Below are 27,185 nucleotides of genomic sequence, written 5' to 3'. Positions count from 1 at the left end.
TCCGCTCCACCTTTTAGTGATGTATGGTTGGCATTTGCACCTTTTCTTACCCTTTCTTACCCTACTGATTGCTTAAGATTAAGTTGTTTTTTCTCAAACTACAACATTTTTTTAATTGATTGAAACTTGATTTTGAAGTGGATAAATAAGGAGAGACAAACAGTTTTGAGTCAGGCTGATAGAAGGAATTAATTTTATAGCAAAATCTGTATTTCGTCATATGTCGAGAGATGCTTATTGCTGAAGAAGTACAAAGTACAACGTTGTTTATCGTTGAAACTTGATTAGACATGAATAAATATGAAGGACAAAGCAGTCTTAACTTGGTTAGAGTTAAGGTTTTATAGGAGAATCCGAATTCGTGCATAACTCGTAAAATAGAGCTTATTTTCGGATTCCTGAAGAATGAGTCTGGTTCTTTCTCATAATACAAAGTTTCTTGTTTATTGTTGAAACTTCATCAGAAGTGAAGAAATAAATGAATGCCTATCAACAAATGTGGGATCTAAACTCTAGTGCTTCCTCTAAAATAATTTCCTTTCTCAATTCAGAAATGTGTGTGTGTAAGTTACAACACCCGTGACACCAAAACGGCTTTCTTTTCTCTCTTTTCTCTACACTCTGCACTGTGAGAACACACACCAAATCAGAAAGGCTTTTTTCTCTCTTTTCTACATTAATGGACTGTGGGGACACAAACCGCTCTCTCTTTTTTTTTTTGATTGTGTGCCAGGGCGTTGTCTCACGTATTAGATTATGCTTACGATACGAATGGGTTTATCAGTCACATCAGAATCCATACATACTGATCCTCCCCGTAATAAAATGGTCGGATCTTATCAAACACACTTTGTTTCTTGTGACAATCAAGTCAGCGAAACAGCGTATACACGTCAAGACACTGAATCAAGTTTGCCACAAGAACTCATAAGTTTGGCAGTATTGCTCTGCCGTCAGCAATCATACACCCATTTTATTTTCGTGAGACATGTGCAGGCACCTGTTCATCTACTGTTCTATCACTATGAATTAGTTTATCTATTATCAATAAGGATACTTCTACAACTACTATCAAAGTATGTCCAGACTTCTTATGTTGTCAGTTGCTATATATGAATAAGTGGGTAGCTACTGACAAGCATTAAGCAGGTCACACCAGCCCAAAACATATAACATTTCAGGACACACCACACAGTTAACAACCACCGTGAAGTGTCAAAGCCCAAACATGTAACATTCAACAGGACACTTACACAAGACATTCTAATCAAACAGTCAGACAACATACAAGAACATATACCCCAGCCAGGCATTGCTCCCCTGCCTATTTTCCTACAGCTCACTATGTGTGCGCACACCTTTATTCACAAACTCTTCAACTTATACTCTTTTACCAAAGCTGCTACAGCTCGATTGGCCGAATACCCTTAGATCCTATTTCGGTGAATTTGACATCTGCCTTACATGTAACAGATTAGCGGTTTAGCAGTTTTAATTTAGTTTGAGTGAAGGAATTCATTTTATAGCAAAATCCGAAATCGTGAAGAACTCATGAAAGTAAGCTTATTCTCGGATTCCTGAAACTTTAGATTTGCTCTTTCTTTTACTGCAAAGTACAACGTTGTTTTTTTTTGTTTAAATCTTTCTAGACATGGTAAATATGAAGGACAAAGCAGTTTTAACATAGTTTGAGTGAAGGAATTCATTTTATAGATAAAATCCCAAGAGTCTGCTGAGAAAAGAGAGTGAATGCGAAGTAGACTTTAACACGGCTCTGGGAGCGAGCCGAGTGTGGGCTAACCGGGAGAATTGCTTGAAAGAAACGCGACACCGAATGAGCGGTCAGAACAAAGCCTCAATACGGTGTTCCCGTGGTGTTTTTGTTGCTGCCTGTCGATTGCACAGGGGCAAGCGTTTCAACCAAGCAACGCTCACCATGGGGAAGGTGGCTATGGCAACTAGCCTGATGCCCTGCTCCCGCAGTGACGGATAATCGTACTCTGGTTTCTCTTCATAACATACAAGTCTTTCGCCTTTTACTAAAGACTTTCGTGGAGAGCAGCACTAATGAGTTGTTTCTATTTTTGGCAGGCTTTACCTTTGCGGGTGAAGCCCTTTCTGTCTGTGCAAAAGAAATCTTGTTACTGTGCAGAGTGACTTCTCTGAGTAGAGTCGCCTTACTTGTTGCGATTGTGCCGATGTTCGAAGCTGGAGTGCAAAGTTGTTGCTTGAATGGTGCTTGCTGGAGCATGCGGGAGTGCAAAGTTATACCATTTAAAAGGGCTGAAGAGTGCTCAGTGCAGCGGGTGGGCGGAGGTGCAACGTGACACTCTGGCCACCTATGGCCATAAAAAGAACACTGCTACAAGTGCGCATTGTGCCAGCAAGGGCCCTCGGACCTGAAACAGTGGACAGTTATCCTCGGCCTTTTGGCTAAGATCAAGTGTAGTATCTGTTCTTATCAGTTTAATGTGTCCTCTATACGAGGACTACATATTAAATGGATTTTTAAGAATAGGAGTTGAAAAAGAAGCTTGCTCCGTTCACTCCAAGCATCGACCCAGTACTGCAGTGCCGCTGGGAACGGTGCGCTCTTCTCTGCTCTTGTGAAAAAGCAAACAGCGGTGCAGGATGGAAGTTTCAGGGAGCCCAAGATGAAACTTTCTTTTAATCTGCTGAGAAAAGAGAGTGAATGCGAAGTAGACTTTAACACAGCTCTGGAAGCGAGCCGAGTGTTGGCTAACCGGGAGAATTGCTTGAAAGAAACGCGACACCGAATGAGTGGTCAGAACAAAGCCTCAATACGGTGTTCCCGTGGTGTTTGTGGCTGCCTTGTCTTTTGCACAGAGTAAAAGACAAGGCAGCCATCGAATAGGGCCCGATTGTTCCTACTTGGTCAGCCGAGGAGCAAGGGGGGGGAGCAAGCGTCTCAACCAAGCAAATCCCACCAAGTAGGAACAATCGGGCCCTATTCGATTGCTGCAACACCTGAAAGAGATATTGATGCGAGACCCGATCAAAAGCTTTTTCAAAGTCTAAATTTAAGATGACAAGCCGGGTGTTTCTGTCTCTAGCGTAATCAATGATGTCTCGAATCAGTACGAGGCTGTCGGTGAGTTGTCTCTCTGAGATGGCACAAGCCTGGTCTGGGTGAATTACCTCCTCTAAAACAGAGGACATCCGTGTCGTTAAAACCTTGCTAAAAAGTTTACAGTCAAAGTTTAAAAGTGTGATGGGCCTCCAATTCTTTAGGTCAGTCTTATCATTTTTATCAAAAGTGAAGAAATAAATGAATGCCTATCAACAAATGTTGGATCTAAACTCTAGTGCTTCCTCTAAAATAATTTCTTTTCTCAATTTAGAAATGTGTGTGTGTAAGTCACAACACCCGTGACACCAAAACGGCTTTCTTTTCTCTACACTCTGCACTGTGAGCACACACACCAAATCAGAAAGGCTTTTTTCTCTCTTTTCTACATTATGGACTGTGGGGACACAAAACCGCTCTCTCTTTTTTTTTTTATCGTGTGCCAGGGCGTTGTCTCACGTATTAGATTGTGCTTAAGATACGAATGGGTTTTATCAGTCACATCAGAATCCATACATACTGATCCTCCCGTAATAAAATGGTCGGATCTTATCAAACACACTTTGTTTCTTGTGACAATCAAGTCAGCGAAACAGCGTATACACGTCAAGACACTGAATCAAGTTTGCCACAAGAACTCATAAGTTTGGCAGTATTGCTCTGCCGTCAGCAATCATACATCAATTTTATTTTCGTGAGACATGTGCAGGCACCTGTTCATCTACTGTTCTATCACTATGAATTAGTTTATCTATTATCAATAAGGATACTTCTACAACTACTCTATCAAAGTATGTCCGGACTTCTTACGTTGTCAGTTGCTATATATGAATAAGTGGGTAGCTACTGAGAAGCATTAAGCATGTCACACAGCCCAAACATATAACATTTCAGGACACACCACACAGTTAACAACCACAGTGAAGCATGTCAAAGCCCAAACATGTAACATTCAACAGGACACTTACACAACACATTCAAATCAAACAGTCAGACAACATACAAGAACATATACCCCAGTCGGCATTGCTCCCTGCCTATTTTCCTACAGCTCACCATGTGTGCGCACACCTTTATTCACAAACTCTTCAACTTATACTCTTTTACCGAAGCTGCTACAGCTCGATTGGCCGAATACCGAATAATCCTAATTCGGTGAATTTGACATCTGCCTTACATGTAACAGATTAGCGGTTTAGCAGTTTTAATTTAGTTTGAGTGGGGGGGGGGGGGGGGGGGGGGGGGGGGGAGCAAGCGTCTCAACCAAGCAAAGCTCACCATGGGGAAGGTGGCTATGCCAACTAGCCTGATGCCCTGCTCCCGCAGTGACGGATAATCGTACTCTGGTTTCTCTTCATAACGTACAAGTCTTTCGCCTTTTACTAAAGACTTCTGTGGAGAGCAGCACTAATGAGTTGTTTCTATTTTTGGCAGTCTTTACCTTTGCGGGTGAAGCCCTTTCTGTCTGTGCAAAAGAAATCTTGTTACTGTGCAGAGTGACTTCTCTGAGTAGAGTCGCCTTACTTGTTGCGACTGTGCCGATGTTCGAAGCTGGAGTGCAAAGTTGTTGCTTGAATGGTGCTTGCTGGAGCGTGCGGGAGTGCAAAGTTATACCATTTAAAAGGGCTGAAGAGTGCTCAGTGCAGCAGGTGGGCGGAGGTGCAAAGTGACACTCTGGCCACCTATGGCCATAAAAAGAACAGGGGTGTTAGCGGACAAGTGCGCATTGTGCCAGGAAGGGCCCTCGGACGTGAACCAGTGGACAGTTGTCGCTTCTCGGCCTTTTGGCTAAGATCAAGTGTAGTATCTGTTCTTATCAGTTTAATATCTGATATGTCCTCTATACGAGGACTACATATTAAATGGATTTTTAGCAATAGGAGTTGAAAAAGTAGCTTGCTCCGTTCACTCCAAGCATTGACCCCGTACTGCAGTGCCGCTGGGAACGGTGCGCTCTTCTCTACTCTTGTGAAAAAGCAAACAGCGGTGCAGGATGCAAGTTTCAGGGAGCCCAAGATGAAACTTTCTTTTAGTCTGCTGAGAAAAGAGAGTGAATGCGAAGTAGACTTTAACACGGCTCTGGGAGCGAGTCGAGTGCGGGCTAACCGGGAGAATTGCTTGAAAGAAACGCCATACCAAATGAGCGGTCAGAACAAAGCCTCAATACGGTGTTCCCGTTGTGTTTTTGTTGCTGCCGCTGTTTGCTTTTTCACAAGAGCGCACCTGTTGAGGGTGGGCCTGGGGGGGCCTGGGTGATGGTGGGTCTCAGGCCCGGGCTGCTGCGACTGGTGTGACCGGGTGGTTTGTTTGTTTGTTTTTTGTTGTTGTTTGTTTGTTTTTTGTAGAGGTCCTCCGGAGTGGGGTTGGGTTGAGTGGGGTGGGGCGGGATGGGTACCTTCTGGGGGTACAGTAGCTCCCAGAATATGGTCGCTGCAGGCCCCGAGCCTGGTGGACATCAGGCCCTCCTGTCCTGTGTTGGCTCCCTTTTAAAAAGTACAGAACTTAGAACAGGTCCAGTCCCTGGCTTTCGGCAGAACTGTCTTCTTTACTTTTTTTTTTTTCCCCTTATCGTGTTCAGCATTATGGCAGCAGAATTGTAGTCTGAATACCTTTGATGCCAAACAGATTTGCTTTGCCAAGGGAAGTTTTATAAATGTAAAGCTCCCCTTGATGCCCATTTATTTATTTCTGTTTACAATATATGACATGTAATAGAACTGAACCGGACCGGGGGACAAGGAAAGAAGAAGAGGAAAGAAGAGAAAAACAGAACATACATCGCATACAACACAGCTGTGGATATAGATGACCTGAGACGACATGATAATACATCAACTGCTTAGCGACCATACTACTGGACTAATGAATGTGGTTGTGTGTGTGTGAGAACATGCAACACCCATGGCACAGGACCTACATGATAACCGTGCTTAGTTATGAGTGTATAAGCGTACAGGGCCACAATCCACAGCCCCCCCAAGCAATCAGAAGCAGGCAGAGAGGGCCACAAGACCCAGGCCACCAGCAGCCCCCACAGAGCACAGAACCCAGGAAGCCCACCGCAGGGGCAACCACGCATCCACCCAGAAGACTGCAGAGGAAGCCCCCGGAAAGAGCCCCCATAAGCATAGGGCAGAGGCCCTCCGGGAGCCAGGGGCAACAGCCCACCGACGTCGCCAGGCCCCAGCCGCCCAGACATGGGCCGTGCACTGGATCCGGGCCCCAGGAGCCCGAGCGCCCCCAAACCCCCCGACAGAGGCCCCACCCAATACCCAGGAGGGCCAAGCGCCCCAGACAGCCACACAGTGGGTCAGCGCCTGCCCCAGCACCCCTGGCCAAGTGCCCTGGGAGTCAAGACGTGCCCACAGGTGGGTGAAGTCGCGAGCAGCGGAGAGAGGCCACGCCGCCCCCCCCCATCGGGAGAAGCACAGGCAGGCCAGGCGACAGCAAGTCCAAGATCCAGGCCCAATCATTACCACACACACTTTCATGTCCCATACATCCACACGTCCTCCCTCCCTCGACTCCGCTGGGGTGTAGTGCAGCGGGCACACCAGGGGGCCAGCAGCCCCCCAGCCACCACAGACCCCAAACCAGCAGAACAATTAATTAATCCTCCTGGCCCCTCCCGCCCCGAGCAGCAACCAGGAAGCAGGGGTGTGCGAAGAAGACCCCTCCCCTCACCCTTCTGGCTCTTCAATATTTTCTAATAGTGAGCAATTAAAATTGAGGGGCAGCCAAACTTGTAGAACTGGGAGCGTGGCCCTCTGGGCAGCCTACATACCCAAAGAGCCCCGCCCACCAGATGCCACTCAGTGTAACCACCCCCCAAGACCTAATGTGTGTGTGTGAGTGTGTTTGATAAGTAGTAATGTCTAAGGTGTAATTAAAACAGGGGTGGGAACTGCAGAGTGCAACTACTGCAGAGTCCACTACACCCCACCGAACACACACGCCCCCAAAACCCTTCATGTGTGAGTGTGTGCTGTGTACAGGAGCCAGAAGGGAGAATGGGGATATACACTGGGGGCAGCCAGGGACTGGCTGCAATAGGCATCCCCGCTACCAGGGAGCCAACACAGGACAGGAGGGCCTGATGTCCACCAGGCTCGGGGCCTGCAGCGACCATATTCTGGGAGCTACTGTACCCCCAGAAGGTACCCATCCCGCCCCACCCCACTCAACCCAACCCCACTCCGGAGGACCTCTACAAAAAACAAACAAACAACAACAAAAAACAAACAAACAAACCACCCGGTCACACCAGTCGCAGCAGCCCGGGCCTGAGACCCACCATCACCCAGGCCCCCCCAGAGCCCCCCTCAACAGGTGCGCTCTTGTGAAAAAGCAAACAGCGGCAGCAACAAAAACACAACGGGAACACCGTATTGAGGCTTTGTTCTGACCGCTCATTTGGTATGGCGTTTCTTTCAAGCAATTCTCCCGGTTAGCCGACACTCGGCTCGCTCCCATAGCCGGGTTAAAGTCTACATCGCATTCACTCTCTTTTCTCAGCAGACTAAAAGAAAGTTTCATCTTGGGCTCCCTGAAACTTGCATCCTGCACCGCTGTTTGCTTTTTCACAAGAGTAGAGAAGAGCGCACCGTTCCCAGCGGCACTGCAGTACGGGGTCAATGCTTGGAGTGAACGGAGCAAGCTACTTTTTCAACTCCTATTGCTAAAAATCCATTTAATATGTAGTCCTCGTATAGAGGACATATCAGATATTAAACTGATAAGAACAGATACTACACTTGATCTTAGCCAAAAGGTCGAGAAGCGACAACTGTCCAATGGTTCACGTCCGAGGGCCCTTCCTGGCACAATGCGCACTTGTCCGCTAACACCCCTGTTCTTTTTATGGCCATAGGTGGCCAGAGTGTCACTTTGCACCTCCGCCCACCCGCTGCACTGAGCACTCTTCAGCCCTTTTAAATGGTATAACTTTGCACTCCCGCACGCTCCAGCAAGCACCATTCAAGCAACAACTTTGCACTCCAGCTTCGAACATCGGCACAGTCGCAACAAGTAAGGCGACTCTACTCAGAGAAGTCACTCTGCACAGTAACAAGATTTCTTTTGCACAGACAGAAAGGGCTTCACCCGCAAAGGTAAAGCCTGCCAAAAATAGAAACAACTCATTAGTGCTGCTCTCCACAGAAGTCTTTAGCAAAAGGTGAAAGACTTGTACGTTATGAAGAGAAACCAGAGTACGATTATCCGTCACTGCGGGAGCAGGGCATCAGGCTAGTTGGCATAGCCACCTTCCCCATGGTGAGCTTTGCTTGGTTGAGACGCTTGCCCCCCCCACCCTTGCTCCTCGGCTGACCAAGTAGGAACAATCGGGCCCTATTCGATGGCTGCCTTGTCTTTTACTCTGTGCAAAAGACAAGGCAGCAACAAAAACACCACGGGAAAACCGTATTGAGGCTTTGTTCTGACCGCTCATTCGGTGTCGCGTTTCTTTCAAGCAATTCTCCCGGTTAGCCCGCACTCGGCTCGCTCCCAGAGCCGTGTTAAAGTCTACTTCGCATTCACTCTCTTTTCTCAGCAGACTCTTGGGATTTTATCAATAAAATGAATTCCTTCACTCAAACTATGTTAAAACTGCTTTGTCCTTCATATTTACCATGTCTTGAAAGATTTAAACAAAAAAACCAACGTTGTACTTTGCAGTAAAAGAAATAGCAAATCTAAAGTTTCAGGAATCCGAGAATAAGCTTACTTTCATGAGTTCTTCACGATTTCGGATTTTGCTATAAAATGAATTCCTTCACTCAAACTAAATTAAAACTGCTAAACCGCTAATCTGTTACATGTAAGGCAGATGTCAAATTCACCGAATTAGGATTATTCGGTATTCGGCCAATCGAGCTGTAGCAGCTTCGGTAAAAGAGTATAAGTTGAAGAGTTTGTGAATAAAGGTGTGCGCACACATAGTGAGCTGTAGGAAAATAGGCAGGGAGCAATGCCGGCTGGGGTATATGTTCTTGTATGTTGTCTGACTGTTTGATTTGAATGTGTTGTGTAAGTGTCCTGTTGAATGTTACATGTTTGGGCTTTGACACTTCACGGTGGTTGTTAACTGTGTGGTGTGTCCTGAAATGTTATATGTTTGGGCTGTGTGACATGCTTAATGCTTGTCAGTAGCTACCCACTTATTCATATATAGCAACTGACAACATAAGAAGTCGGGACATACTTTGATAGTAGTTGTAGAAGTATCCTTATTGATAATAGATAAACTAATTCATAGTGATAGAACAGTAGATGAACAGGTGCCTGCACATGTCTCACAAAAATAAAATGGGTGTATGATTGCTGACGGCAGAGCAATACTGCCAAACTTATGAGTTCTTGTGGCAAACTTGATTCAGTGTCTTGATGTGTATACGCTGTTTCGCTGACTTGATTGTCACAAGAAACAAAGTGTGTTTGATAAGATCCGACCATTTTATTACGGGAGGATCAGTATGTATGGATTCTGATGTGACTGATAAACCCATTCGTATCGTAAGCATAATCTAATACGTGAGACAACGCCCTGGCACACAATAAAAAAAAAAAAGAGAGAGCGGTTTTGTGTCCCCACAGTCCATAATGTAGAAAAGAGAGAAAAAAGCCTTTCTGATTTGGTGTGTGTTCTCACAGTGCAGAGTGTAGAGAAAAGAGAGAAAAGAAAGCCGTTTTGGTGTCACGGGTGTTGTAACTTACACACACACATTTCTGAATTGAGAAAGGAAATTATTTTAGAGGAAGCACTAGAGTTTAGATCCCACATTTGTTGATAGGCATTCATTTATTTCTTCACTTCTGATGAAGTTTCAACAATAAACAACAAACTTTGTATTATGAGAAAGAACCAGACTCATTCTTCAGGAATCCGAAAATAAGCTCTATTTTACGAGTTATGCACGAATTCGGATTCTCCTATAAAACCTTAACTCTAACCAAGTTAAGACTGCTTTGTCCTTCATATTTATTCATGTCTAATCAAGTTTCAACGATAAACAACGTTGTACTTTGTACTTCTTCAGCAATAAGCATCTCTCGACATATGACGAAATACAGATTTTGCTATAAAATTAATTCCTTCTATCAGCCTGACTCAAAACTGTTTGTCCTCCTTATTTATCCACTTCAAATCAAGTTTCAACAATTAAAAAAATGTTGTAGTTTGAGAAAAAACAACTTAATCTTAAGCAATCAGTAGGGTAAGAAAGGGTAAGAAAAGGTGCAAATGCCAACCATACATCACTAAAAGGTGGAGCGGAAGTATTCGGCTGCAAGTAGGTGCGAATGCCTGACAATGTATGATCAAAAGAGGGAGCGGAGGTTTTCGGCTGCAAGGTCTGAATGTCCAACCATAATTTGTAAAAACCGGGGAAGAAAAGGCTCGAAAGCCCGACTATACACCATCAAAAGCGGGAGCGGAGGTGTTCGGCTGCAAGTAGGTGTGAATGTTCGACCATAATTTGTAAAAAGCGGGTAAGAAAAGGTTCGAATGCCCGACTATATATTAACCAAAGCAGGAGGAGAGGTCTTCGGATAAGAGTGGGTGAGAATTTACAACCATAATCTATAAAATGCGGTGAAAAAAAAGGTGTGAATACCCCATAGAACACTAAAAGGTAGAGCGGAAGTGTTCGGCTGCAAGAAGGTGTGACTGTTCGACTATATTTGGTGAAAAGCAGGTGAAGCAAGGTCTGAATGCCTAACCTTACATCATCAGAAACGAGATCAGAGGTGTTTGGCTGCAAGAAGGCCATAGTTTGCCAAAAGCGGGTAAGCTGCGAATGACCGACTAAATATCAACAAAAGTGGGGGCGGAGGTCTTCGGATGCAAGTGGGTGTGAATATCCCAACATACAAGTATGGTGGAGAGGAAGCTGTGAATGGCCGACCATAGTAAAAAGCGGGAGAGAAAAGGTGCGAATGTCCAATCATACATGATGAAAACAGGGAGCGGAGGTGTTTGGCTGCGACAAGGTGTGTATGTCCACCCATAATTAATGAAAAGCGGGCAACAAGTAGGTTTGAATACCCATCATCAAAAGCAGGAGTGGATGTGTTCCGCTACAAGAAGGTTTGAATGTCTGACCATAGTTTGTAAAAAGCGGGTAAGAAAAGGTTCGAGTGCCCGAACATACACCATCAAAAGAGGGAGCGGAGGTGTTCCGCTGTAAGACGGTGTGAATGTCCAACCATAGTTGGTAAAAAGCGGGTAAGAAAAGGTTAAAATACCCGACTGTACACAATCAATAGCGGGAGCGGAGTTGTTCGGCTACAAGAAGGTGTGAAAGTCCGACCATGGTTTGTAAAAAGCGGGTAAGAAAAGGTGCGAATGCCCGACAATGTATGATCAAAAGAGGGAGTGGAGGTTTTCGGCTGCAAGAAGGTCTGAATGTCCAACCATAATTTGTAAAAACCGGGGAAGAAAAGGCTCGAAAGCCCGACTATACACCATCAAAAGTGGGAGCGGAGGTGTTCAGCTTCAAGACGGTCGGAATGTCCATCAATAATTGCTAGAAAACATGAAAGAAAATTTTCGAATATCAAACTGCACATGATCATAAGCAGGAGAGGAGGTGTTCAGCTGCAATAAGGTGTGAATGTCTACCCATAATTACTGAAAAATGGGTAAGAAAAGGTGCGAATGCCTAACCATACATCATCAAAAGAGGGAGCGGAGGTGTTCCGCTGTAAGACGGTGTGAATGTCCGACCATAGATGGTAAAAAGCGGGTAAGAAAAGGTTAAATTACCCGACTGTACACAATCAAAAGAGGGAGCAGAGTTGTTCAGCTAAGAGAAGGTGTGAAAGTCCGACCTTGGTTTGTAAAAAGCGGGTAAGAAAAGGTTCGTATGCCCGAATATACACCATCAAAAGCGGAAGCGGAGGTGTTCGGCTGCAAGATATTGTGAACGTCCGACCAAAGTTTGTAAAAAGCAGTTAAGAAAAGGTTCGAATATCTAACCAAACATAAGAATGAGTCTTTTCCGCTGTAGAATGCCCGACTATAGACCATCAAATGCGGGAGCGGAGGTGTTCGGCTCTGAGTAGGTGTGAATGTCCGACCATAATTGCTGAAGAATGTGTTAGAAAAGGTAAGAATGCTGGACCATACATCATCAAAAGCGGTAGAGATGGTGTTCGGCTGCAAAAAGGTGTGACTGTTCGACTAAAGTTTGTAAAAAGTGGGTAAGACAAAGTGCGAATGCCTGACAATGTATGATCAAAAGCGGGAGCGGAGGTGTTCAGCTGCAAGAAGGTCTACATGTCCATCAATAATTGCTAGAAAACATGAAAGAAACTTTTCGAAAATCAAACCGCACATGATCATAAGGGTAAGAAAAGGTTAAAATACCCGACTGTACACAATCAATAGCGGGAGCGGATGTGTTTGGCTACAAGAAGGTGTGACAGTCCGACCATGGTTTGTAAAAAGCAGGTATGAAAAGGTGCGAATGTCCGAAAATGTATGATCAAAAGAGAGAGCGGAGGTTTTCGGATACACGAAGGTTTGAATGTCCTACCATAGTTTGTAAATAGCGGGTAAGAAAAGGTTCGAATGCCCGACTATACACCATAAAAAGCGGGAGCGGAGGTGTTCCGCTGTAAGACGGTGTGAATGTCCGACCATAGTTGGTAAAAAGCGGGTAAGAAAAGGTTAAAATACCCGACTGTACACAATCAATAGCGGGAGCGGAAGTGTTCGGCTACAAGAAGGTGTGAAGAAGATGCAGTAGAAGAAGTTGAAATCCAAATACACATTGATAAATATGAAGGACAAAGCAGTTCCCACTTACCCATAAGAAAATAAGCTTATTCTCGGATTCCTGATCCTTCAGTTTTTCTCTTTCTTCTACTGCAAAATACAATGTTGTTCTTTGTTGAAGTCGATCTAGACATTGATAAATATGAAGGAAAAAGCAGTTTTAACTTGGTTTGAGTGAATGAATTCATTTTATACATAAAATCCGAAATCGTGCAGAACTCATGAAAATAAGCTTATTCTCGGATTCCTAAAACTTTTGATTTGCTCTTTCTTTTATTGCAAAGTACAACGTTGTTTTTTTGCTTAAATATATTGAGACATTGATAAATATGAAGGAAAAAGCAGTTTTAACTTGGTTTGAGTGAATGAATTCATTTTATACATAAAATCCGAAATCGTGCAGAACTCATGAAAATAAGCTTATTCTCGGATTCCTAAAACTTTTGATTGGCTCTTTCTTTTACTGCAAAGTACAACGTTGTTTTTTTTTTGTTTAAATCTATCGAGACATTGATAAATATGAAGGTAAAAGCCGTTTTAACATAGTTTGAGTGAAGGAATTGATTTTATAGATAAAATCCCAAATCATGCAGAACTCCTCAAAAGGGGCGTATGGCTTAATCACAAGTGTGGTTCTTTCTCATTCAGGGTAGTATGAGGAAGTTTATGCTTGAAATATATGTAGAAATGGGTACATATGAAGGACAAAGCAGTGTTAACTTAGTTTGAGTGAAGGAATTCATTTTATACATAAAATCCCAAATCATGCAGAACGTATGAAAAGAAGCTTATTCTCGGATTCCTGATCCTTCAGTTTTGCTCTTTCTTCTACTGCAAAATACAATGTTGTTCTTTGTTGAAGTCGATCTAGACATTGATAAATATGAAGGAAAAAGCAGTTTTAACTTGGTTTGAGTGAATGAATTCATTTTATACATAAAATCCGAAATCGTGCAGAACTCATGAAAATAAGCTTATTCTCGGATTCCTAAAACTTTTGATTTGCTCTTTCTTTTATTGCAAAGTACAACGTTGTTTTTTTGTTTAAATCTATCGAGACATTGATAAATATGAAGGTAAAAGCCGTTTTAACATAGTTTGAGTGAAGGAATTAATTTTATAGATAAAATCCCAAATCATGCAGAACTCCTCAAAAGGGAGGTATGGCTTAATCACAAGTGTGGCTCTTTCTCATTCAGGGTAATATGAGGAAGTTTATGCTTGAAATATATGTAGAAATGGGTACATATGAAGGACAAAGCAGTGTTAACTTAGTTTGCGTGAAGAAATTCATTTTATACATAAAATCCGAAATCGTGCAGAACTCATGAAAATAAGCTTATTCTCGGATTCCTAAAACTTTTGATTTGCACTTTCTTTTACTGCAAAGTACAACGTTGTTTTTTGTTGAAATCTATCTAGACATTGATAAATACCAGCCGAAACTCTGCTGCCGCTTTTGATAATTTATGGTTGGGCATTCTTACCTTTTCTTACCCGCTTTTTACAAATTATGATCTTACATTCACACCTACTTGCAGTCGAACACCTTCTCATCCACTTATGATCATGTGCGGTTGGGCTTTCGCACCTTTTCTTACCCATTTTTCAGTAATTATGGGTGGACATTCAGACCTTCTTGCAGCCGAAAACCTCCGCTCCTCTTTTGATCATACATTGTCGGGCATTCACACCTTGTCTTACCCGCTTTTTACAAACTTTAGTCGGACATTCAAACCTTCTTGCAGCTGAACCACCTCCACTCCCTGTTTTGATCATATATGGTCTGGCAATAGTACCTTTTCTTACCCGTTTGTGAGTAATTATGGCTGGACATTCACACCTTCTTGCAGCCAAACACAACCTCTCCCGCTTTTGATGATATATGGTCCGGCATTCTTACCTTTTCTAACACATTTTTCAGCAATTATGGTCGGACATTCACACCTACTCACAGACGAACACCTCCGCTCCCACATTTGACAGTGTATAGTCGGGCATTCTCACCCTTTCTCATCAGCTTTTTGCAAATTATGATCTGATATTCACACCTACTTGCAGTCGAACAGCTCTGCTCCCGCTTTTGATTATGTTTGGTTGGATATTCGAACATTTTCTTAATGCTTTTTACAAACTTTGGTCGGACGTTCACACCGTCTTGCAGCCGAACACCTCCGCTTACGCTTTTGATGGTGTATAGTCGGGCATTCGAGCCTTTTCTTACCCACCTATTACTTACTATGGTTGGACATTCAAACCTTCTTGTAGCCGAACACATCCGCTCCTGCTTTTGATGATGTGTGATTTGGCATTCGCACCTTTTCTTACCCATTTTTCAGTAATTATTGGTCGGACATTCAGACCTTCTTGCACCTGAACACCTCTGCTCCCGCTTTTGATGGTGTATAGTCGGGCTTTCGAGCCTTTTCTTCCCCGATTTTTACAAATTATGGTTGGACATTCAGACCTTGCAGCCGAAAACCTCCGCTCCCTCTTTTGATCATACATTGTCGGGCATTCGCCCCTTGTCTTACACGGTTTTTACAAACTTTAGTCAGACATTCACACCTTGCAGCTGAACCACCTCCATTCCCTGTTTTGATCATGTGTGGTCTGGAAATACTACCTTTTCTTCCCCCGTTTGTGAGTAATTATGGCTGGACATTCACACCTACTTGCAGCCGAAAAACCACCTCTCCCGCTTTTGATGATGTATTGTCCGGCATTCTAGTCTTTTCTATCACATTTTTCAGCAATTATGATCTGACATTCACACCTACTTGCAGTCGAACAGCTCTGCTCCCGCTTTTGATTATGTTCGGTTGGATATTCAAACCTTTTCTTAACTGCTTTTTACAAACTTTGGTCGGACGTTCACACCTTCTTGCAGCCGAACACCCCCGCTTCCGCTTTTGATGGTATATATTCAGGTATTCGAACCTTCTCTTACCCGCTTTTTACAAACCATGGTTGGACTTTCATACCTTCTTGTAGCTGAACAACTCCACTCCTGCTTTTGATGATTTATGGTTGGACATTCGCATCTTTTCCTACCCATTTTTCAGTAATTATGGGTGGATATTCACATCTTCTTGCAGCTGAACACCTCCTCTCCCGCTAATGATCATGTAAGGTTTGATATTCGAAAATTTTCTTTCATGTTTTAAAGCAATTATTAATGGACATTCACACCTACTTGCAGCCGAACACCACCTCTCCCGCTTTTGATGATGTATGGACCGGCATTCTTACCTTTTCTAACACATTTTTCAGCAATTACGGTTGGAGAATCACACCTACTCACAGCCGAACAACTCCGCTACAGCATTTGATGGTGTATAGTCGGGATTTCTCACCCTTTCTCATCAGCTTTTTGCAAATTATTCTCTGACATTCACACCTACTTGCAGTCGAACAGCTCTGCTCCCGCTTTTGATTATGTTTGGTTAGATATTCGAACCTTTTCTTAACTGCTTTTTTACAAACTTTGGTCGGACGTTCACACCTTCTTGCAGCCGAACACCTACGCTTCCGGTTTTGATAGTGTATATTCGGGCATACGAACCTTTTCTTACCCGCTTTTTACAAACCATGGTCGGACTTTCACACCTTCTCTTAGCTGAACAACTCCGCTCCCTCTTTTGATTGTGTACAGTCGGGTATTTTAACCTTTTCTTACCCGCTTTTTACCAACTATGATCGGACATTCACACCGTCTTACAGCGGAACACCTCCTCTCCCGCTTATGATCATGTACGGTTTGATATTCGAAAATTTACTTTCTTATTTTAAAGCAATTATTGATGGACATTCAAACCTTCTTTTTGATGGTGTATAGTCGGGCTTTCGAGCCTTTTCTTCCCGATTTTTACAAACCATGGTGTGACTTTCACACCTTCTTGTAGCCGAACAACTCCGCTCCCGCTATTGATTGTGTACAGTCGGGTATTTTAACCTTTTCTTACCCGCTTTTTACCAACTATGGTCGGACATTCACACCGTCTTACAGCGGAACACCTCTGCTCCCGCTTTTGATCATGTAAGGTTTGATATTCGAAAATTTTCTTTCATGTTTTAAAGCAATTATTAATGGACATTCACACCTACTTGCAGCCGAAAACCACCTCTCCCGCTTTTGATGATGTATGGACCGGCATTCTTACCTTTTCTAACACATTTTTCAGCAATTATGGTTGGAGAATCACACCTACTCACAGCCGAACAACTCCGCTACCGCATTTGATGGTGTATAGTCGGGATTTCTCACCCTTTTTCATCAGCTTTTTGCAAATTATTCTCTGACATTCACACCTACTTGCAGTCGAACAGCTCTGCTCCCGCTTTTGATTATGTTTGGTTAGATATTCGAACCTTTTCTTAACTGCTTTTTTACAAACCTTGGTCGGACGTTCACACCTTCTTGCAGCCGAACACCTACGCTTCCGGTTTTGATAGTGTATATTCGGGCATACGAACCTTTTCTTACCCGCTTTTTACAAACCATGGTCGGACTTTCACACCTTCTCTTAGCTGAACAACTCCGCTCCCTCTTTTGATTGTGTACAGTCGGGTATTTTAACCTTTTCTTACCCGCTTTTTACCAACTATGATCGGACATTCACACCGTCTTACAGCGGAACACCTCCGCTCCCTCTTTTGATGGTGTATGTTCGGGCATTCGAACCTTTTCTTACCCGCTTTTTACAAACTATGGTCAGACATTCACACCTTCTTGCAGCCGAACACTTCCGCTCTACCTTTTAGTGTTCTATGGGGTATTCACACCTTTTTTTTCACCGCATTTTATAGATTATGGTTGTAAATTCTCACCCACTCTTATCCGAAGACCTCTCCTCCTGCTTTGGTTAATATATAGTCGGGCATTCGAACCTTTTCTTACCCGCTTTTTACAAATTATGGTCGAACATTCACACCTACTTGCAGCCGAACACCTCCGCTCCCGCTTTTGATGGTGTATAGTCAGGCTTTCGAGCCTTTTCTTCCCCGGTTTTTACAAATTATGGTTGGACATTCAGACCTTGCAGCCGAAAACCTCCGCTCCCTCTTTTGATCATACATTGTCAGGCATTCGCACCTACTTGCAGCCGAATACTTCCGCTCCACCTTTTAGTGATGTATGGTTGGCATTTGCACCTTTTCTTACCCTTTCTTACCCTACTGATTGCTTAAGATTAAGTTGTTTTTTCTCAAACTACAACATTTTTTTAATTGTTGAAACTTGATTTGAAGTGGATAAATAAGGAGGACAAACAGTTTTGAGTCAGGCTGATAGAAGGAATTAATTTTATAGCAAAATCTGTATTTCGTCATATGTCGAGAGATGCTTATTGCTGAAGAAGTACAAAGTACAACGTTGTTTATCGTTGAAACTTGATTAGACATGAATAAATATGAAGGACAAAGCAGTCTTAACTTGGTTAGAGTTAAGGTTTTATAGGAGAATCCGAATTCGTGCATAACTCGTAAAATAGAGCTTATTTTCGGATTCCTGAAGAATGAGTCTGGTTCTTTCTCATAATACAAAGTTTGTTGTTTATTGTTGAAACTTCATCAGAAGTGAAGAAATAAATGAATGCCTATCAACAAATGTGGGATCTAAACTCTAGTGCTTCCTCTAAAATAATTTCCTTTCTCAATTCAGAAATGTGTGTGTGTAAGTTACAACACCCGTGACACCAAAACGGCTTTCTTTTCTCTCTTTTCTCTACACTCTGCACTGTGAGAACACACACCAAATCAGAAAGGCTTTTTTCTCTCTTTTCTACATTATGGACTGTGGGGACACAAAACCGATCTCTCTTTTTTTTTTTGATTGTGTGCCAGGGCGTTGTCTCACGTATTAGATTATGCTTACGATACGAATGGGTTTATCAGTCACATCAGAATCCATACATACTGATCCTCCCGTAATAAAATGGTCGGATCTTATCAAACACACTTTGTTTCTTGTGACAATCAAGTCAGCGAAACAGCGTATACACGTCAAGACACTGAATCAAGTTTGCCACAAGAACTCATAAGTTTGGCAGTATTGCTCTGCCGTCAGCAATCATACACCCATTTTATTTTCGTGAGACATGTGCAGGCACCTGTTCATCTACTGTTCTATCACTATGAATTAGTTTATCTATTATCAATAAGGATACTTCTACAACTACTATCAAAGTATGTCCAGACTTCTTATGTTGTCAGTTGCTATATATGAATAAGTGGGTAGCTACTGACAAGCATTAAGCATGTCACAGAGCCCAAACATATAACATTTCAGGACACACCACACAGTTAACAACCACCGTGAAGTGTCAAAGCCCAAACATGTAACATTCAACAGGACACTTACACAAGACATTCTAATCAAACAGTCAGACAACATACAAGAACATATACCCCAGCCGGCATTGCTCCCTGCCTATTTTCCTACAGCTCACTATGTGTGCGCACACCTTTATTCACAAACTCTTCAACTTATACTCTTTTACCAAAGCTGCTACAGCTCGATTGGCCGAATACCCTTAGATCCTATTTCGGTGAATTTGACATCTGCCTTACATGTAACAGATTAGCGGTTTAGCAGTTTTAATTTAGTTTGAGTGAAGGAATTCATTTTATAGCAAAATCCGAAATCGTGAAGAACTCATGAAAGTAAGCTTATTCTCGGATTCCTGAAACTTTAGATTTGCTCTTTCTTTTACTGCAAAGTACAACGTTGTTTTTTTTTTGTTTAAATCTTTCTAGACATGGTAAATATGAAGGACAAAGCAGTTTTAACATAGTTTGAGTGAAGGAATTCATTTTATAGATAAAATCCCAAGAGTGTGCTGAGAAAAGAGAGTGAATGCGAAGTAGACTTTAACACGGCTCTGGGAGCGAGCCGAGTGTGGGCTAACCGGGAGAATTGCTTGAAAGAAACGCGACACCGAATGAGCGGTCAGAACAAAGCCTCAATACGGTGTTCCCGTGGTGTTTTTGTTGCTGCCTTGTCGATTGCACAGGGGCAAGCGTTTCAACCAAGCAACGCTCACCATGGGGAAGGTGGCTATGGCAACTAGCCTGATGCCCTGCTCCCGCAGTGACAGATAATCGTACTCTGGTTTCTCTTCATAACATACAAGTCTTTCGCCTTTTACTAAAGACTTTCGTGGAGAGCAGCACTAATGAGTTGTTTCTATTTTTGGCAGGCTTTACCTTTGCGGGTGAAGCCCTTTCTGTCTGTGCAAAAGAAATCTTGTTACTGTGCAGAGTGACTTCTCTGAGTAGAGTCGCCTTACTTGTTGCGATTGTGCCGATGTTCGAAGCTGGAGTGCAAAGTTGTTGCTTGAATGGTGCTTGCTGGAGCATGCGGGAGTGCAAAGTTATACCATTTAAAAGGGCTGAAGAGTGCTCAGTGCAGCGGGTGGGCGGAGGTGCAACGTGACACTCTGGCCACCTATGGCCATAAAAAGAACACTGCTACAAGTGCGCATTGTGCCAGCAAGGGCCCTCGGACCTGAAACAGTGGACAGTTATCGCTTCTCGGCCTTTTGGCTAAGATCAAGTGTAGTATCTGTTCTTATCAGTTTAATGTGTCCTCTATACGAGGACTACATATTAAATGGATTTTTAAGAATAGGAGTTGAAAAAGAAGCTTGCTCCGTTCACTCCAAGCATCGACCCAGTACTGCAGTGCCGCTGGGAACGGTGCGCTCTTCTCTGCTCTTGTGAAAAAGCAAACAGCGGTGCAGGATGGAAGTTTCAGGGAGCCCAAGATGAAACTTTCTTTTAATCTGCTGAGAAAAGAGAGTGAATGCGAAGTAGACTTTAACACAGCTCTGGAAGCGAGCCGAGTGTGGGCTAACCGGGAGAATTGCTTGAAAGAAACGTGACACCGAATGAGTGGTCAGAACAAAGCCTCAATACGGTGTTCCCGTGGTGTTTGTGGCTGCCTTGTCTTTTGCACAGAGTAAAAGACAAGGCAGCCATCGAATAGGGCCCGATTGTTCCTACTTGGTCAGCCGAGGAGCAAGGGGGGGGAGCAAGCGTCTCAACCAAGCAAATCTCACCAAGTAGGAACAATCGGGCCCTATTCGATTGCTGCAACACCTGAAAGAGATATTGATGCGAGACCCGATCAAAAGCTTTTTCAAAGTCTAAATTTAAGATGACAAGCCGGGTGTTTCTGTCTCTAGCGTAATCAATGATGTCTCGAATCAGTACGAGGCTGTCGGTGAGTTGTCTCTCTGAGATGGCACAAGCCTGGTCTGGGTGAATTACCTCCTCTAAAACAGAGGACATCCGTGTCGTTAAAACCTTGCTAAAAAGTTTACAGTCAAAGTTTAAAAGTGTGATGGGCCTCCAATTCATTAGGTCAGTCTTATCATTTTTATCAGAAGTGAAGAAATAAATGAATGCCTATCAACAAATGTTGGATCTAAACTCTAGTGCTTCCTCTAAAATAATTTCCTTTCTCAATTTAGAAATGTGTGTGTGTAAGTCACAACACCCGTGACACCAAAACGGCTTTCTTTTCTCTACACTCTGCACTGTGAGCACACACACCAAATCAGAAAGGCTTTTTTCTCTCTTTTCTACATTATGGACTGTGGGGACACCAAACCGCTCTCTCTTTTTTTTTTTATCGTGTGCCAGGGCGTTGTCTCACGTATTAGATTGTGCTTAAGATACGAATGGGTTTTATCAGTCACATCAGAATCCATACATACTGATCCTCCCATAATAAAATGGTCGGATCTTATCAAACACACTTTGTTTCTTGTGACAATCAAGTCAGCGAAACAGCGTATACACGTCAAGACACTGAATCAAGTTTGCCACAAGAACTCATAAGTTTGGCAGTATTGCTCTGCCGTCAGCAATCATACATCAATTTTATTTTCGTGAGACATGTGCAGGCACCTGTTCATCTACTGTTCTATCACTATGAATTAGTTTATCTATTATCAATAAGGATACTTCTACAACTACTCTATCAAAGTATGTCCGGACTTCTTACGTTGTCAGTTGCTATATATGAATAAGTGGGTAGCTACTGAGAAGCATTAAGCATGTCACACAGCCCAAACATATAACATTTCAGGACACACCACACAGTTAACAACCACAGTGAAGCGTGTCAAAGCCCAGACATGTAACATTCAACAGGACACTTACACAACACATTCAAATCAAACAGTCAGACAACATACAAGAACATATACCCCAGTCGGCATTGCTCCCTGCCTATTTTCCTACAGCTCACCATGTGTGCGCACACCTTTATTCACAAACTCTTCAACTTATACTCTTTTACCGAAGCTGCTACAGCTCGATTGGCCGAATACCGAATAATCCTAATTCGGTGAATTTGACATCTGCCTTACATGTAACAGATTAGCGGTTTAGCAGTTTTAATTTAGTTTGAGTGAAGGAATTCATTTTATAGCAAAATCCGAAATCGTGAAGAACTCATGAAAGTAAGCTTATTCTCGGATTCCTGAAACTTTAGATTTGCTATTTCTTTTACTGCAAAGTACAACGTTGGTTTTTTTGTTTAAATCTTTCAAGACATGGTAAATATGAAGGACAAAGCAGTTTTAACATAGTTTGAGTGAAGGAATTCATTTTATTGATAAAATCCCAAAAGTCTGCTGAGAAAAGAGAGTGAATGCGAAGTAGACTTTAACACGGCTCTGGGAGCGAGCCGAGTGCGGGCTAACCGGGAGAATTGCTTGAAAGAAACGCGACACCGAATGAGCGGTCAGAACAAAGCCTCAATACGGTTTTCCCGTGGTGTTTTTGTTGCTGCCTTGTCGATTGCACAGGGGCAAGCGTTTCAACCAAGCAACGCTCACCATGGGGAAGGTGGCTATGGCAACTAGCCTGATGCCCTGCTCCCGCAGTGACGGATAATCGTACTCTGGTTTCTCTTCATAACGTACAAGTCTTTCGCCTTTTACTAAAGACTTCTGTGGAGAGCAGCACTAATGAGTTGTTTCTATTTTTGGCAGGCTTTACCTTTGCGGGTGAAGCCCTTTCTGTCTGTGCAAAAGAAATCTTGTTACTGTGCAGAGTGACTTCTCTGAGTAGAGTCGCCTTACTTGTTGCGACTGTGCCGATGTTCGAAGCTGGAGTGCAAAGTTGTTGCTTGAATGGTGCTTGCTGGAGCGTGCGGGAGTGCAAAGTTATACCATTTAAAAGGGCTGAAGAGTGCTCAGTGCAGCAGGTGGGCGGAGGTGCAAAGTGACACTCTGGCCACCTATGGCCATAAAAAGAACAGGGGTGTTAGCGGACAAGTGCGCATTGTGCCAGGAAGGGCCCTCGGACGTGAACCAGTGGACAGTTGTCGCTTCTCGGCCTTTTGGCTAAGATCAAGTGTAGTATCTGTTCTTATCAGTTTAATATCTGATATGTCCTCTATACGAGGACTACATATTAAATGGATTTTTAGCAATAGGAGTTGAAAAAGTAGCTTGCTCCGTTCACTCCAAGCATTGACCCCGTACTGCAGTGCCGCTGGGAACGGTGCGCTCTTCTCTACTCTTGTGAAAAAGCAAACAGCGGTGCAGGATGCAAGTTTCAGGGAGCCCAAGATGAAACTTTCTTTTAGTCTGCTGAGAAAAGAGAGTGAATGCGAAGTAGACTTTAACACGGCTCTGGGAGCGAGTCGAGTGCGGGCTAACCGGGAGAATTGCTTGAAAGAAACGCCATACCAAATGAGCGGTCAGAACAAAGCCTCAATACGGTGTTCCCGTTGTGTTTTTGTTGCTGCCGCTGTTTGCTTTTTCACAAGAGCGCACCTGTTGAGGGGGGGCCTGGGGGGGCCTGGGTGATGGTGGGTCTCAGGCCCGGGCTGCTGCGACTGGTGTGACCGGGTGGTTTGTTTGTATGTTTTTTGTTGTTGTTTGTTTGTTTTTTGTAGAGGTCCTCCGGAGTGGGGTTGGGTTGAGTGGGGTGGGGCGGGATGGGTACCTTCTGGGGGTACAGTAGCTCCCAGAATATGGTCGCTGCAGGCCCCGAGCCTGGTGGACATCAGGCCCTCCTGTCCTGTGTTGGCTCCCTTTTAAAAAGTACAGAACTTAGAACAGGTCTAGTCCCTGGCTTTCGGCAGAACTGTCTTCTTTACTTTTTTTTTTTTTCCCCTTATCGTGTTCAGCATTATGGCAGCAGAATTGTAGTCTGAATACCTTTGATGCCAAACAGATTTGCTTTGCCAAGGGAAGTTTTATAAATGTAAAGCTCCCCTTGATGCCCATTTATTTATTTCTGTTTACAATATATGACATGTAATAGAACTGAACCGGACCGGGGGACAAGGAAAGAAGAAGAGGAAAGAAGAGAAAAACAGAACATACATCGCATACAACACAGCTGTTGATATAGATGACCTGAGACGACATGATAATACATCAACTGCTTAGCGACCATACTACTGGACTAATGAATGTGGTTGTGTGTGTGTGAGAACATGCAACACCCATGGCACAGGACCTACATGATAACCGTGCTTAGTTATGAGTGTATAAGCGTACAGGGCCACAATCCACAGCCCCCCCAAGCAATCAGAAGCAGGCAGAGAGGGCCACAAGACCCAGGCCACCAGCAGCCCCCACAGAGCACAGAACCCAGGAAGCCCACCGCAGGGGCAACCACGCATCCACCCAGAAGACTGCAGAGGAAGCCCCCGGAAAGAGCCCCCATAAGCATAGGGCAGAGGCCCTCCGGGAGCCAGGGGCAACAGCCCACCGACGTCGCCAGGCCCCAGCCGCCCAGACATGGGCCGTGCACTGGATCCGGGCCCCAGGAGCCCGAGCGCCCCCAAACCCCCCGACAGAGGCCCCACCCAATACCCAGGAGGGCCAAGCGCCCCAGACAGCCACACAGTGGGTCAGCGCCTGCCCCAGCACCCCTGGCCAAGTGCCCTGGGAGTCAAGACGTGCCCACAGGTGGGTGAAGTCGCGAGCAGCGGAGAGAGGCCACGCCGCCCCCCCCATCGGGAGAAGCACAGGCAGGCCAGGCGACAGCAAGTCCAAGATCCAGGCCCAATCATTACCACACACACTTTCATGTCCCATACATCCACACGTCCTCCCTCCCTCGACTCCGCTGGGGTGTAGTGCAGCGGGCACACCAGGGGGCCAGCAGCCCCCCAGCCACCACAGACCCCAAACCAGCAGAACAATTAATTAATCCTCCTGGCCCCTCCCGCCCCGAGCAGCAACCAGGAAGCAGGGGTGTGCGAAGAAGACCCCTCCCCTCACCCTTCTGGCTCTTCAATATTTTCTAATAGTGAGCAATTAAAATTGAGGGGCAGCCAAACTTGTAGAACTGGGAGCGTGGCCCTCTGGGCAGCCTACATACCCAAAGAGCCCCGCCCACCAGATGCCACTCAGTGTAACCACCCCCCAAGACCTAATGTGTGTGTGTGAGTGTGTTTGATAAGTAGTAATGTCTAAGGTGTAATTAAAACAGGGGTGGGAACTGCAGAGTGCAACTACTGCAGAGTCCACTACACCCCACCGAACACACACGCCCCCAAAACCCTTCATGTGTGAGTGTGTGCTGTGTACAGGAGCCAGAAGGGAGAATGGGGATATACACTGGGGGCAGCCAGGGACTGGCTGCAATAGGCATCCCCGCTACCAGGGAGCCAACACAGGACAGGAGGGCCTGATGTCCACCAGGCTCGGGGCCTGCAGCGACCATATTCTGGGAGCTACTGTACCCCCAGAAGGTACCCATCCCGCCCCACCCCACTCAACCCAACCCCACTCCGGAGGACCTCTACAAAAAACAAACAAACAACAACAAAAAACAAACAAACAAACCACCCGGTCACACCAGTCGCAGCAGCCCGGGCCTGAGACCCACCATCACCCAGGCCCCCCCCAGAGCCCCCCTCAACAGGTGCGCTCTTGTGAAAAAGCAAACAGCGGCAGCAACAAAAACACAACGGGAACACCGTATTGAGGCTTTGTTCAGACCGCTCATTTGGTATGGCGTTTCTTTCAAGCAATTCTCCCGGTTAGCCGACACTCGGCTCGCTCCCATAGCCGGGTTAAAGTCTACATCGCATTCACTCTCTTTTCTCAGCAGACTAAAAGAAAGTTTCATCTTAGGCTCCCTGAAACTTGCATCCTGCACCGCTGTTTGCTTTTTCACAAGAGTATTCACAGATACTACACTTGATCTTAGCCAAAAGGCCGAGAAGCGACAACTGTCCACTGGTTCACGTCCGAGGGCCCTTCCTGGCACAATGCGCACTTGTCCGCTAACACCCCTGTTCTTTTTATGGCCATAGGTGGCCAGAGTGTCACTTTGCACCTCCGCCCACCCGCTGCACTGAGCACTCTTCAGCCCTTTTAAATGGTATAACTTTGCACTCCCGCACGCTCCAGCAAGCACCATTCAAGCAACAACTTTGCACTCCAGCTTCGAACATCGGCACAGTCGCAACAAGTAAGGCGACTCTACTCAGAGAAGTCACTCTGCACAGTAACAAGATTTCTTTTGCACAGACAGAAAGGGCTTCACCCGCAAAGGTAAAGCCTGCCAAAAATAGAAACAACTCATTAGTGCTGCTCTCCACAGAAGTCTTTAGTAAAAGGTGAAAGACTTGTACTTGTACGTCGGGCCCTATTCGATGGCTGCCTTGTCTTTTACTCTGTGCAAAAGACAAGGCAGCAACAAAAACACCACGGGAAAACCGTATTGAGGCTTTGTTCTGACCGCTCATTCGGTGTCGCGTTTCTTTCAAGCAATTCTCCCGGTTAGCCCGCACTCGGCTCGCTCCCAGAGCCGTGTTAAAGTCTACTTCGCATTCACTCTCTTTTCTCAGCAGACTCTTGGGATTTTATCAATAAAATGAATTCCTTCACTCAAACTATGTTAAAACTGCTTTGTCCTTCATATTTACCATGTCTTGAAAGATTTAAACAAAAAAAACAACGTTGTACTTTGCAGTAAAAGAAATAGCAAATCTAAAGTTTCAGGAATCCGAGAATAAGCTTACTTTCATGAGTTCTTCACGATTTCGGATTTTGCTATAAAATGAATTCCTTCACTCAAACTAAATTAAAACTGCTAAACCGCTAATCTGTTACATGTAAGGCAGATGTCAAATTCACCGAATTAGGATTATTCGGTATTCGGCCAATCGAGCTGTAGCAGCTTCGGTAAATGAGTATAAGTTGAAGAGTTTGTGAATAAAGGTGTGCACACACATAGTGAGCTGTAGGAAAATAGGCAGGGAGCAATGCCGGCTGGGGTATATGTTCTTGTATGTTGTCTGACTGTTTGATTTGAATGTGTTGTGTAAGTGTCCTG

The 27,185-nt window shown here is 44.3% G+C and overlaps 10 non-coding genes and 2 pseudogenes across 10 annotated transcripts; 8 read left to right on the top strand and 4 right to left on the bottom strand.

The window, feature by feature from the left end:
* The first annotated feature begins 1,995 nt into the window (after positions 1 to 1,995).
* LOC140287515 (U5 spliceosomal RNA) lies at positions 1,996 to 2,109 on the top strand. Its single transcript, XR_011911668.1, has one exon. It is a non-coding gene; the product is annotated as a U5 spliceosomal RNA (small nuclear RNA).
* A 302-nt stretch (positions 2,110 to 2,411) lies between these two features.
* Positions 2,412 to 2,597, top strand: LOC140287502 (U2 spliceosomal RNA). Its single transcript, XR_011911658.1, has one exon. It is a non-coding gene; the product is annotated as a U2 spliceosomal RNA (small nuclear RNA).
* A 1,829-nt stretch (positions 2,598 to 4,426) lies between these two features.
* Positions 4,427 to 4,540, top strand: LOC140287504 (U5 spliceosomal RNA). Its single transcript, XR_011911659.1, has one exon. It is a non-coding gene; the product is annotated as a U5 spliceosomal RNA (small nuclear RNA).
* Positions 4,541 to 4,856: 316 nt separating this feature from the next.
* On the top strand, positions 4,857 to 5,047 carry LOC140287520 (U2 spliceosomal RNA). The gene has a single exon (XR_011911672.1). It is a non-coding gene; the product is annotated as a U2 spliceosomal RNA (small nuclear RNA).
* Positions 5,048 to 7,681: 2,634 nt separating this feature from the next.
* LOC140287497 (U2 spliceosomal RNA) lies at positions 7,682 to 7,872 on the bottom strand. Its single transcript, XR_011911654.1, has one exon. It is a non-coding gene; the product is annotated as a U2 spliceosomal RNA (small nuclear RNA).
* Positions 7,873 to 8,188: 316 nt separating this feature from the next.
* LOC140287518 (U5 spliceosomal RNA) lies at positions 8,189 to 8,302 on the bottom strand. Its single transcript, XR_011911671.1, has one exon. It is a non-coding gene; the product is annotated as a U5 spliceosomal RNA (small nuclear RNA).
* An 11,667-nt stretch (positions 8,303 to 19,969) lies between these two features.
* LOC140287514 (U5 spliceosomal RNA) lies at positions 19,970 to 20,083 on the top strand. The gene has a single exon (XR_011911667.1). It is a non-coding gene; the product is annotated as a U5 spliceosomal RNA (small nuclear RNA).
* A 308-nt stretch (positions 20,084 to 20,391) lies between these two features.
* On the top strand, positions 20,392 to 20,575 carry LOC140287499 (U2 spliceosomal RNA). The gene has a single exon (XR_011911656.1). It is a non-coding gene; the product is annotated as a U2 spliceosomal RNA (small nuclear RNA).
* A 2,199-nt stretch (positions 20,576 to 22,774) lies between these two features.
* Positions 22,775 to 22,888, top strand: LOC140287506 (U5 spliceosomal RNA). Its single transcript, XR_011911661.1, has one exon. It is a non-coding gene; the product is annotated as a U5 spliceosomal RNA (small nuclear RNA).
* A 316-nt stretch (positions 22,889 to 23,204) lies between these two features.
* On the top strand, positions 23,205 to 23,395 carry LOC140287507 (U2 spliceosomal RNA). The gene has a single exon (XR_011911662.1). It is a non-coding gene; the product is annotated as a U2 spliceosomal RNA (small nuclear RNA).
* A 2,522-nt stretch (positions 23,396 to 25,917) lies between these two features.
* On the bottom strand, positions 25,918 to 26,074 carry LOC140287503 (U2 spliceosomal RNA; annotated as a pseudogene).
* Positions 26,075 to 26,390: 316 nt separating this feature from the next.
* On the bottom strand, positions 26,391 to 26,517 carry LOC140287519 (U5 spliceosomal RNA; annotated as a pseudogene).
* Between the last annotated feature and the right edge of the window lie 668 nt (positions 26,518 to 27,185).

This window comes from Leuresthes tenuis, unplaced genomic scaffold (assembly GCF_036924035.1).
Source record: "Leuresthes tenuis unplaced genomic scaffold, fLeuTen1.0.hap1 SCAF_141, whole genome shotgun sequence".
NCBI classification, from domain to species: Eukaryota; Metazoa; Chordata; class Actinopteri; order Atheriniformes; family Atherinopsidae; genus Leuresthes; species Leuresthes tenuis.
Note: the sequence above shows the minus strand (reverse complement) of the source record. Positions and strands in the feature narration are given on the sequence as shown.